The 9,122-nt window shown below is 50.9% G+C and overlaps 1 long non-coding RNA gene across 1 annotated transcript; it reads right to left on the bottom strand.

The window, feature by feature from the left end:
* On the bottom strand, positions 3,552-8,545 carry LOC106509474. The gene is made up of 3 exons (XR_001307046.2): positions 8,440-8,545; positions 5,148-5,254; positions 3,552-4,075 (listed from the first exon to the last, which is right to left on the bottom strand). It is a non-coding gene; the product is annotated as an uncharacterized LOC106509474 (long non-coding RNA).

Genomic DNA, 9,122 nt, shown 5'->3' with positions numbered 1-9,122 from the left:
AGAGCTGTTCCCTAGCACATGAAAAAGAGAAGGGAAGAATTAGAGGGGGTGACACTCAAGCTAGTCTTTGGAGGATGAGCAGAGTGGTCCAGGGGTAGCAGGGATCCTGGGCATCTTTGCAAAGGGACAGAGGAGGGAAGGTTGGGTGGATTTAGGGAGACTTGAGTGGAATCTTGTGGCTGGAAGGGAGGTGACGGGATAGAGAAAGGCCTGGTTCTGCAGAACTTCATGTGCTAAGCTGTAGATCTGATGGCACTTCTGGTACCTGCTCTATTGCCTTTGCTTTCCTACACAGAGGCCAGGAGGAGAGCACCAGACTATGGCAAATAGGGCGTGGACACTGGAGTCAGAACGTGGGCTTTGACTCCAGTTCTGGTGTTCATAGGCCACCTCCTTGTGGCCATCACCAAAGCTGGCTCACTCAACACTCCTGTACAAACTATCTCTCCTCTTCCTTCTATTTGGAGCCCAGAGAGTCTCCCAGTATCTCTTGCAGCAAATGACATGGATCCAGACAATGAGCTGGAAGTAGAATTCTGGTGAGGGGGGTTCTGGAAATGAAAAAGGCCCAATAAAAAGGAAAGTATACTCTGGAGTTCCTGCTGTGGTGCAGTGGTTAAGAATCCAGTGTTGTCTCTGAGGTTGTGTGAGTTTGATCCCTGGCCTGGTGCAGTGGGTTAAGGATCCGGCATTGCCACAGCTGTGTTACAGGTTACAACTGTGGCTTGGATTCAGTCCCTGGCCCAGGAACTTCCATATACTGCAGGCCCAGCCACAAAGGGGTGGGGGTGGGGGAACATACTCAACTAGATCAGAATGTTGCCTTCTCCTCTCCTTCCTGCTTTGAATGCCAAATTATGTCAGGAGCAGAAGCAGCCACTTTATGACCCTGAGGAGCAAGCTAAGAGTAATGATCTAAGAAAAACTGAGCAGAAAGATGGAAAGTTCCTCAGTTTATGAAGCCATCACTGAAGAATTGGGCAAGTGTCAGCAGTCACCCACTTCTGAGTGTTAGTTGGATATTCTGTTAGTTTTCGTCAAACACAATCCTAGTTAATACACCCTGGAAGCCTGTTTCTTCTATTATTAACTAGAGCAAACAATATTTGTCAATATTCATTACATTCATGCCGTGTACCAGGAAATCCTCTAGGTGCTGGTGGCAAAGCAGTGAACAAGAGATAAGGTTCCTATTATTTTGCATTTACATTTTGGTGGAGGAGGCAGACAATGAACCCATAAATAGGCAAAAATATGTCTGAGAGCGAGAAGGGCTATGAGGAAAGAAAAGGTGATGTGACAGAGAATGATTGGTGTGGACATGACATAGGGTCTTTATGATGGGACTATGTGAGCAGGTGATGCTTGAGCTGAGACTTGCATGTGAAGATAATGGCAGGACAGAACATGAGGAACTGCATTCCAGGCAGAGGGAACAGCAGGGACAAAGGGGGCAGGGCCAAGCTTGGTGAGTGGGCAGACCAGGAAGAAAGCCAAGCGGCTAGTGGCAGTGAATGAGGAGGGCAAAGAATGGAGGTGAAACCAGAGAGGTAGCTTGGGGGAGTCAGATGACAGATGTCCCAGTAAGTAGAATGGATTTATTCTAAATGCAAAACGGAAGCCACCAGGGTTTTCAGAGGAGTGTGGGACAATGACTTGAGTACCTTGCCCACCACCGGTACTTAATAAATGTCTATAGCCTGGCGGGATGGTACCTCAACTTGGTGGGATTCCTGTCCCTTTTCAGGCTCAACCAGCCCCTTCCCAAGCCTGCCTGCCGCATGCCCCCAGCTCCTGGGCTGGATGCCTCTGGCTGCCTTCTGAGTTTTCCTCACCCAGCATCATCCTCCCCCCGGGGCTGTTTGCTCCCTCCAGAACGGGCGAGCATAATTGCCGCTTTCCACAGTGACATAAAAATCTAAGAGGCACAATCAATACCAAGCGCACACACATCATCGTCTTTCATTGCAAACGATAAAAGCGTAAACAGCAGGGGTGGCAGCAGCTCAGGAGGTTGCAGTGGGGGCAGGGTGGGCTGCCACCGCCTCCCTACCCATCACTCAGCTTCTGGGGCACCTTCTCCATGCTGGGGGACAGGGGGCAGCTCATTAAAGCCCAGTGGAGAAATGGTTTTCTCTCTCCTTTCCTTCCAGATGCAGCAACCCCAGCCTCTTTAGCCCGACTTCAGAAATCCAATTTGTCTTCCCTTTCACTATTTTAAATGCTTTTTTCTTGCTTCCCTGAATCGTCTCTGCCACCCCAAATACAGAGCTAGGAGTGCCTTTCTGGAGGCAGAAGGACTTGCCTGGGTCTTGTTTCACAAGCCCATGAATTGACCTCAATGGGGAAACTAGCCCTCTCTGGCCAGCTTTCGCTCGGCGTCCAGCCTGCCACCCACAGCTTGTCTTGGATCGTGCACAGAAACCATTACATTCCCAGCTCTCACAGACTCCCGGCAACGACTCCTTCAAACTAGTTACTTAATGAACGTCATCCAATTCCGATTCAGCCCTGTCACGCTCTCATTTGCGAAAGCCAATCTGCTTTACGATTCTAACCTCTGGCTAGAAACTGCTCCCAATTTCATGTCATCCATAAACTTGATGAACGATTAGCTTGCTTCTCTGCAGTCATTCATTTACTTATTCAACCAGCATTTAGTGAGTGCCTACTGGATGCGGGGTGCTGACTTAAAGGAGACAGCAGGTCCTATCCTCGAGAGCCCCCTACGCTGGGGGTGTAGCCAATGTGGAATTGATTCATACAGTGTGACCTGTGCCCTTTGGGGGTAGGGGGTGGGGAATGAGAGCTGACCCTCCTGGGAAGATCTTTGAGATGCTGGAGGGAGCTTTTGCCAGCTGGAAATGAAATGGTGTTCCAGTTAGACCAGAATTTGCACAGGCAAGTAGTTCTGGGTGGTGATGGGGGAAGAAACTTATTGATATCCAAAAATGTGTGAGGGGTGATGAGCTTCAGGCCAGGATCCAGCTAGAACCTGGACGCCTCTCTGACTCTTGGCTCTGCCCTTTTCTGCTTCATCCGGAGCAAAGTGGCTGCCAGCAGCCCAAGGGTTACAGCCTCTCAGGTTCAAATCCAGGGAAAAATGACTGCTCTTATCTCAAAAGACTCAGTAAATCTCATTGATTCTTACAGGTCATGTGTTCATCCCTGACCAATCAGGGTGATTGGGGGAATACAGGCACTCTGATTGGCCAGGCCTGAGTCACATGGTGCCCCCCAACCCTGGGGTGGAGTCAGCTCTGTTTGAAGCCCTTGGGCTGAAAGCAGGGAGTAAGGGATTCCCAAGGGAAAACTGGGTGCTGGTAGCATTGAAAAGGGTGAACAGGTGCTGGGCTCCTGGGACACAGATGACCACTAGGTGGTAGACAGGGGAGCTACATAGGTCCTTTCTGCATGGTGGGTACAGGGGCTGGCTTATCATCCACTCTATGGAGGGGGTCTAGCATTGTGGCTTCTTTGCTACCTTGTTCTCCTAACCACTTGCAGGCTTGTTGAAAATGTACTTTCTTCTTTCCTAGATGCTGGTTTTAAGCCAGCCAGCCAGCAAGTAATTTCCAGTCAGCCCTTCTGTTCTCAGCCTCGCCATTTTTCAAGCTCTTTTCCTGCCCTTCTCAACAACCAAACCTCCAGCCATTCTGGAAACCCCAAAGGCTGGCCACTGGTACCTTCTAGCTGGAACTCCGTGTTGGGGGTCAGCCTGAGCTCACCCACGCTATTGGGTTACTCATTGGCACATCTTGAGTGGTACCCACCTGGTCCAAGCATGTTCCTCAGGACTTGGGATGGAGCCGTGTGGTTGGTCGGCAGTAGATGGCCCCCTGGGCTTGGGGGATAGGTTCTAGTTTTTAGGGATCAGGATTATGTTCAGCTGTGAGTGACAGACACTACCTCAAAAAGAAAAACAGTGCCAAAATGATAGAAGTTTATTTCTCTCTCAATCAAGAGCCTAGAGTCTGGAAGAAAGATTTCTCAAAGTTGGCATCAGTCATTCTTTCTTGCAGCTCAGCCGTCTTCTTCCATTTCATGGTCCAAGATGGCTGCTTGGTTCCAGCCCCTAAGAGGAACAACAGGGACAAAAGAGTGCCAGTCCTCCCTTTAAGGACCCTCCCCAGAGCTGCACACCATACTTGTGTTCACAGCATTAGGGTTAGAATTTAGTTAGATGGGCAAGATGACGGCAAGGGAGGTTGAGAAGAGAGTCTTGCTTCCAGGCACCGTGGACCCAGATAGAGATCAGCAGGAGAGGACAATGGATAGTGGAGGATAACTAACAATCTCTAGCTTGAACTTCTTAAATGTGTTCACATCTTAAATGTGATTTCACCAGCCACCCAGGGAGAGGGAATTTGCATTTTCCATGCTATGAATGAGGAAGTTGAGGTAGAGAGAGACGGAAAGATTTGCCCAGCATGCTTTCTGTTCTCTTTGTCTCCTTCCTTTGCTCACTTTCTTGCTCCTATCCTGAACTCGGAACACAGCTCTCAGTTCCCCCTTGATTATTTTCCAGGAGCAAGGTCTTTTCTGTCTGATCTGTGGGTTTGGTCTCTGGCAACCTGGGCCACCTACGGGTCTGCCGTACCTGTTCCGCAGCAGAGCCAAGCAGTGCAGCCCAAATCTGCAGGCTTGTCTCTGTACAAGCTCGCTTACAAGTGCTCCCCTAACTCTGCCCATTTGTTATTGGTGCTGGTTTAGGTTCCAGCCTCTGTCACTCCAGGCTCCTGAAAAATGTGCATCCCTTTCCGTTTGCACAGCCCATCTGTAAACTAGGACTAAGCCACGTCCTTCAGCTCTCTCAAGGGTTTCTTGACGGGTATTGAGTGAAAAATAATGTGGCTAATGTGTTCTGAGAAACTCAGGGAAAGCTGCTGCCTGAGCCCTTGGTGCCACTAAATGATAATTGCCTTGGGCCCTGAGAGGAGGTTCCAGGCTCAGCAAGGGAGCTGTTCACATTGACCACTCGGTCTGGGGTGGAGGTGGGGGTGGATCTGCAGTCTGGAGTGATATACTTGCTGACTTGGTGGGGGTGTGGAGGAACTGGGTGTAGGGCTGGGAGACTCCTGGTGATGCCCAAGCACAGAGAGCAAGAATGTCCCCCCTGCGGGTAGAGAGGCTGTGACTGTTGGTACCATGAAGTGTCCAGGGGCCACAAGAATTCAGGCATTGGTCTTAGGCTACAGGTCATCTCCAGCCTGGAAGGGATGGGCGAATGGCACACACAGACCAGGGTCTGGCCCTAGGTAGAGAGAGAGAGAGACGCAGGTTTGCAGATGGAAGATTCACCTATAGAGAATAAGGGGAGCTCCAGATACCAGCATCTCCTCCCTTGGCAACTGAGATGGCCCAGCTTTGCTTTCCCCAAGTTGGGATGCCTTTGGCTGCAGGTAACCTATCCAACTTGAGATGGATAAGGACCTTTCTTATCTGGCTTTGCAGGAGGTCTAGAGGGGTGTCTCCAGGCATGGGAATCAGAGGTCTACTGAAGTCACTAGGGAACTCAGCTCTTTTTCTGTCTCTGCTTTGTCCTTGTTGGTAGGTCAACCCAAGCTCAGCCTGGTGCCCCTCAGGGGCACAATATTGCTGCTGAAGCTCCAGAATTCACATCCAAATGCCATAATGCTCGGAGACCAAAGAGAGCATCTCTCCCATGTGATGATTCTTTCATAAGGTGAAGGAAACCTCTGACCTCCCTTCACGTGTCATTGGCTGTAACTGAACCACACTCCCACTCCCTCTCAACAAATCAGGGGCATGGGACAGGGGATCACCTAGCATCAACCTGAACAATGTCAGGCAAGGGGTAAATGGATACTGGTGGGTGACCAATGGTGTCTGCCAAACACACTTTCCATTCCCGGTCTGAGAAGAGGGTGCTTAGAAGGCCAAGGTACCAGATTTGGAGGTTGGGCTCCAGGAGGACCTGACAGCAAGGTCTTGAAAAGAGTGTTTTAGCTTTCGATCTGCAAAGAGACCCTGTGCCCTGGCAGATGGTTTCCTGGCCTCAGGTTTCTGGCTCTCCCAGCAGCCTCAGAGGCAAGCCTGGGGCAGAAGGAGTTTGGAGAGGCTGGTGTGGGCACTTCTGCTCCCTTTTGTCAAGTTCGCATTTCCTTTGGCAGTTAATTACTTAGGATGGATGATTCTGACTCAGATGGAAGCCCTCTCCTCTGCTCCCCTCCTTCCGGCTGGGACAGAACAGGTGGTGGAAGGAGCAGAGGGCTCCGGCGTGCCGGCTTGTGGGGCCATTCATCACTGGGCATGTTTATACCCCACCTGGGACTGAACTGGGGCGAACAGGTGATGTGCACGTTGAGAGGGAGTGGAAGGTGATGGGGAATTCATTCTTCTGGCACTCTCTCCAGAAGGGGGCCTGGCTTTGTGGTAGAGAGAAGAGGTGCTGGGGCTTGCTAGGGGGTGGCTCAAAATGTAGGAGACTCATGCTCCATAGGAAACAGAATGAGAGAATGAAATGCAGGAGGCATTTCAACTTTTCCTGTATTTGGAAGATTTGGAGATTAAAAAGATTAACCCAGATTAAGAAGATTGGCTATCTGTGTTTTGCTGAGGGGTTGGAGTGGAGCATGGAAAACAGCATTGATTTATAGTATTAGCTGATTGCTGTGGTGTAAATACTCTCACCAGGCTGTTTTCTCTTTTTTGTTGTTTTTTATTTGTTTTTTGTTTTGTCAGGGTTTTTTGTTTTGTTTTGTTTTGTTTTTTATTTCTAGGGCTGCACCCGAGGCAAATGGAAGTTCCCAGGCCAGGGGTCGAATCGGAGCTAAAGCCGCTGGCCTACCCCACAGCCACAGCAATGCAGGATCCAAGCCACATCTGTGACCTACACCATAGCTCATAGCAACATTAGATTCCCGACCCAGTGAGCAAGGCCAGGGATCAAACCTGCATCCTCATGGTTATTAGTCAGGTTTGTAACCACTGAGCCACAATGGGAACTCTGTGTTTTCAAGCTACCATTTTTTTAATAACCAAGCTCACGAATCTTGAATATTTAATTGGTTCCTAGGAGCCCATAGGAACCAGCCCCAAAGCATCCTGTGTATGAAGCTGTCTACATACAGGATCAAATTTATTTATTCGTTGATAAAACAAAACAAAAAACCCCACGGCACCCTCTGTGTCCAGAGTCATGTTCCAGGGACACCAGTGGCTGCTTCAAAGGGAACGGATATGGGATGGGACCATTTCAGAGTGGGATGGAGTTACTGCCACAGCAACTTAACAGGGGGCTGGAGGGGGCGTGGCCTTGAGGCCTCTCTATGTTGTCCCTCTGATGTCTAGGCTGCAAGTCTGGGAAGGAGATTTGAACCGGCCTCTGCCCTGACAGGGCAGCTCCTGGTGACCTTGGGCAGCTCAGTTCCTCTCTGCCAGCAGTGAACAAAGAGGAGTGAACGCTTGGGCTTTTCTGGTCTGTCATTCTGCAGTGCTCCTCTCTTCTGTTTCACGTGCTCCTCACCTCCTCTCTCCCGGCTGCCTAAGCCTAGGAATTGCCAAGGCCCCAGGACATTCCTTGAGCCCTGCTCTGTGTTATTTCTGGGGTCAAAGCATGGGTACCGTGAATCTTCAAGAGCCAGCACGGGCTTCTCATGGGAACATACGGCTCCTGGGCTGTCTTTTCCCCAGCAAATAACCCTGCTCCCAGATTCTGGGAGCAGGCAGGATTGGCCTTAATGCCAAGGGTGGCATCTTATCTGCGTCTCTTCCTACCTGGGCATCAGAGCACAAACTCCTGCCCTCTCCGAACCCTGGTGTTTAATTAAGAAAATGTAGGGGTACTTTATGAGCCATAAATGGCCCTGCAGACCTCCTTTTTAAAAAAATTTTTATTTTATAGCTGCACCTGCGGCATATGGAAGTGCCCAGGCCAGGGGTTGAATCTGAGCCACAGCTACAACCTATGCCACAACCGATGGCAATGATGGATCCTTTTAACCCACTGTGCCGGGCCGAGGATTAAACCCATGCCTCCGAAGCGACCTGGGAACCGCTGCAGTTGGATTCTTAACCTCCTGCACCACACACAGTGGGAACTCCATCTGCAGCCCTCTTTAAACATGAGGGGTTCGGTTATCCTGTGCACAGGTGGGAACCTGGGGGAGCCCCCTGGGGCCTCCAGGGGCAGTGTGGTGCTGCCTTCCTGCCGCCCTCATTGGGGCTTCCTGTCTTGTCCTCTCTCTTCAGGGGGGGCAGAGGGGGGTTCGTGACACCTCGGCAGGCTAAGCTTCACAGCACAGACACGGCTTTCTGTTATTTTCTCTTGCACCTGAATCTTTAAATCATCCGTGTCTCTTGGCGAGCCGGGGCTGTGGCAGCAAGCTGTTAATAATAGATACAAGGGACTGTCTGCTAAGCAATTGCTGAAGACAGTAATTAGCATTTTAATTTAGGCATTTTTTTCACACTCACCTCTGGAGACCTGGGTTCGAATCTGGAATTGGGGTCACCGGTGAGGTTCTCCTGTGTCCCCCTCCTAGGCGCCCACGGATGTTTGTCTTTGACGCTCAGGTCACCGCAGCCCAGGACTGAGTGTGGCCTGAGGGGGGCAGTGTCTGTCCAGGCAGCGGAGAGGCTCGCCACAGGCAGAGCACCGATTTGGAGCGGGGAGGGGAGGGGAGGATGGGTGGGGACCGGCCTGGCTCTGGGGGCAGGTGGACTGTGCCGAGCCTGGCAGGTTGGAGCGGGCTGGGAATGGGGGGAGATGGGAGAGGAAGAATGTTGGGGGTGAGCAGAGTGTAGTCTTCAGGGCGGGTTGAGTGGGGAGGGGGCTGTGAGGATGCGTCTGCCCCAGGCCAGCACTCTGGCTCTTTCTCTTTTACAAGCACTCGTTTTCTTAATTTTTCTTCAAGTGCCAGCAGCGTGTGATGGCTGGAGTGTTAGGAATAAATGCCTCGATGAACTTGCCTGTTTTCTTCCTCTCATTCACAGCACCAGATTTAAAACTGACAACAAGGACAAAGAAAGTTCCCTCTTCTCTCAGTGGCTAAGGGTTGGGGACGATGTGCTGGGGTCCAGAGAGACACAAGCTCAAGCCTGTTTCCCAGGAGTGTGCAGCGGGTGGGAACACACCTCATAGCAACTTTCCCAGATGC

Source organism: Sus scrofa, chromosome 2 (assembly GCF_000003025.6).
Source record: "Sus scrofa isolate TJ Tabasco breed Duroc chromosome 2, Sscrofa11.1, whole genome shotgun sequence".
Lineage (NCBI taxonomy): Eukaryota > Metazoa > Chordata > Mammalia > Artiodactyla > Suidae > Sus > Sus scrofa.
Note: the sequence above shows the minus strand (reverse complement) of the source record. Positions and strands in the feature narration are given on the sequence as shown.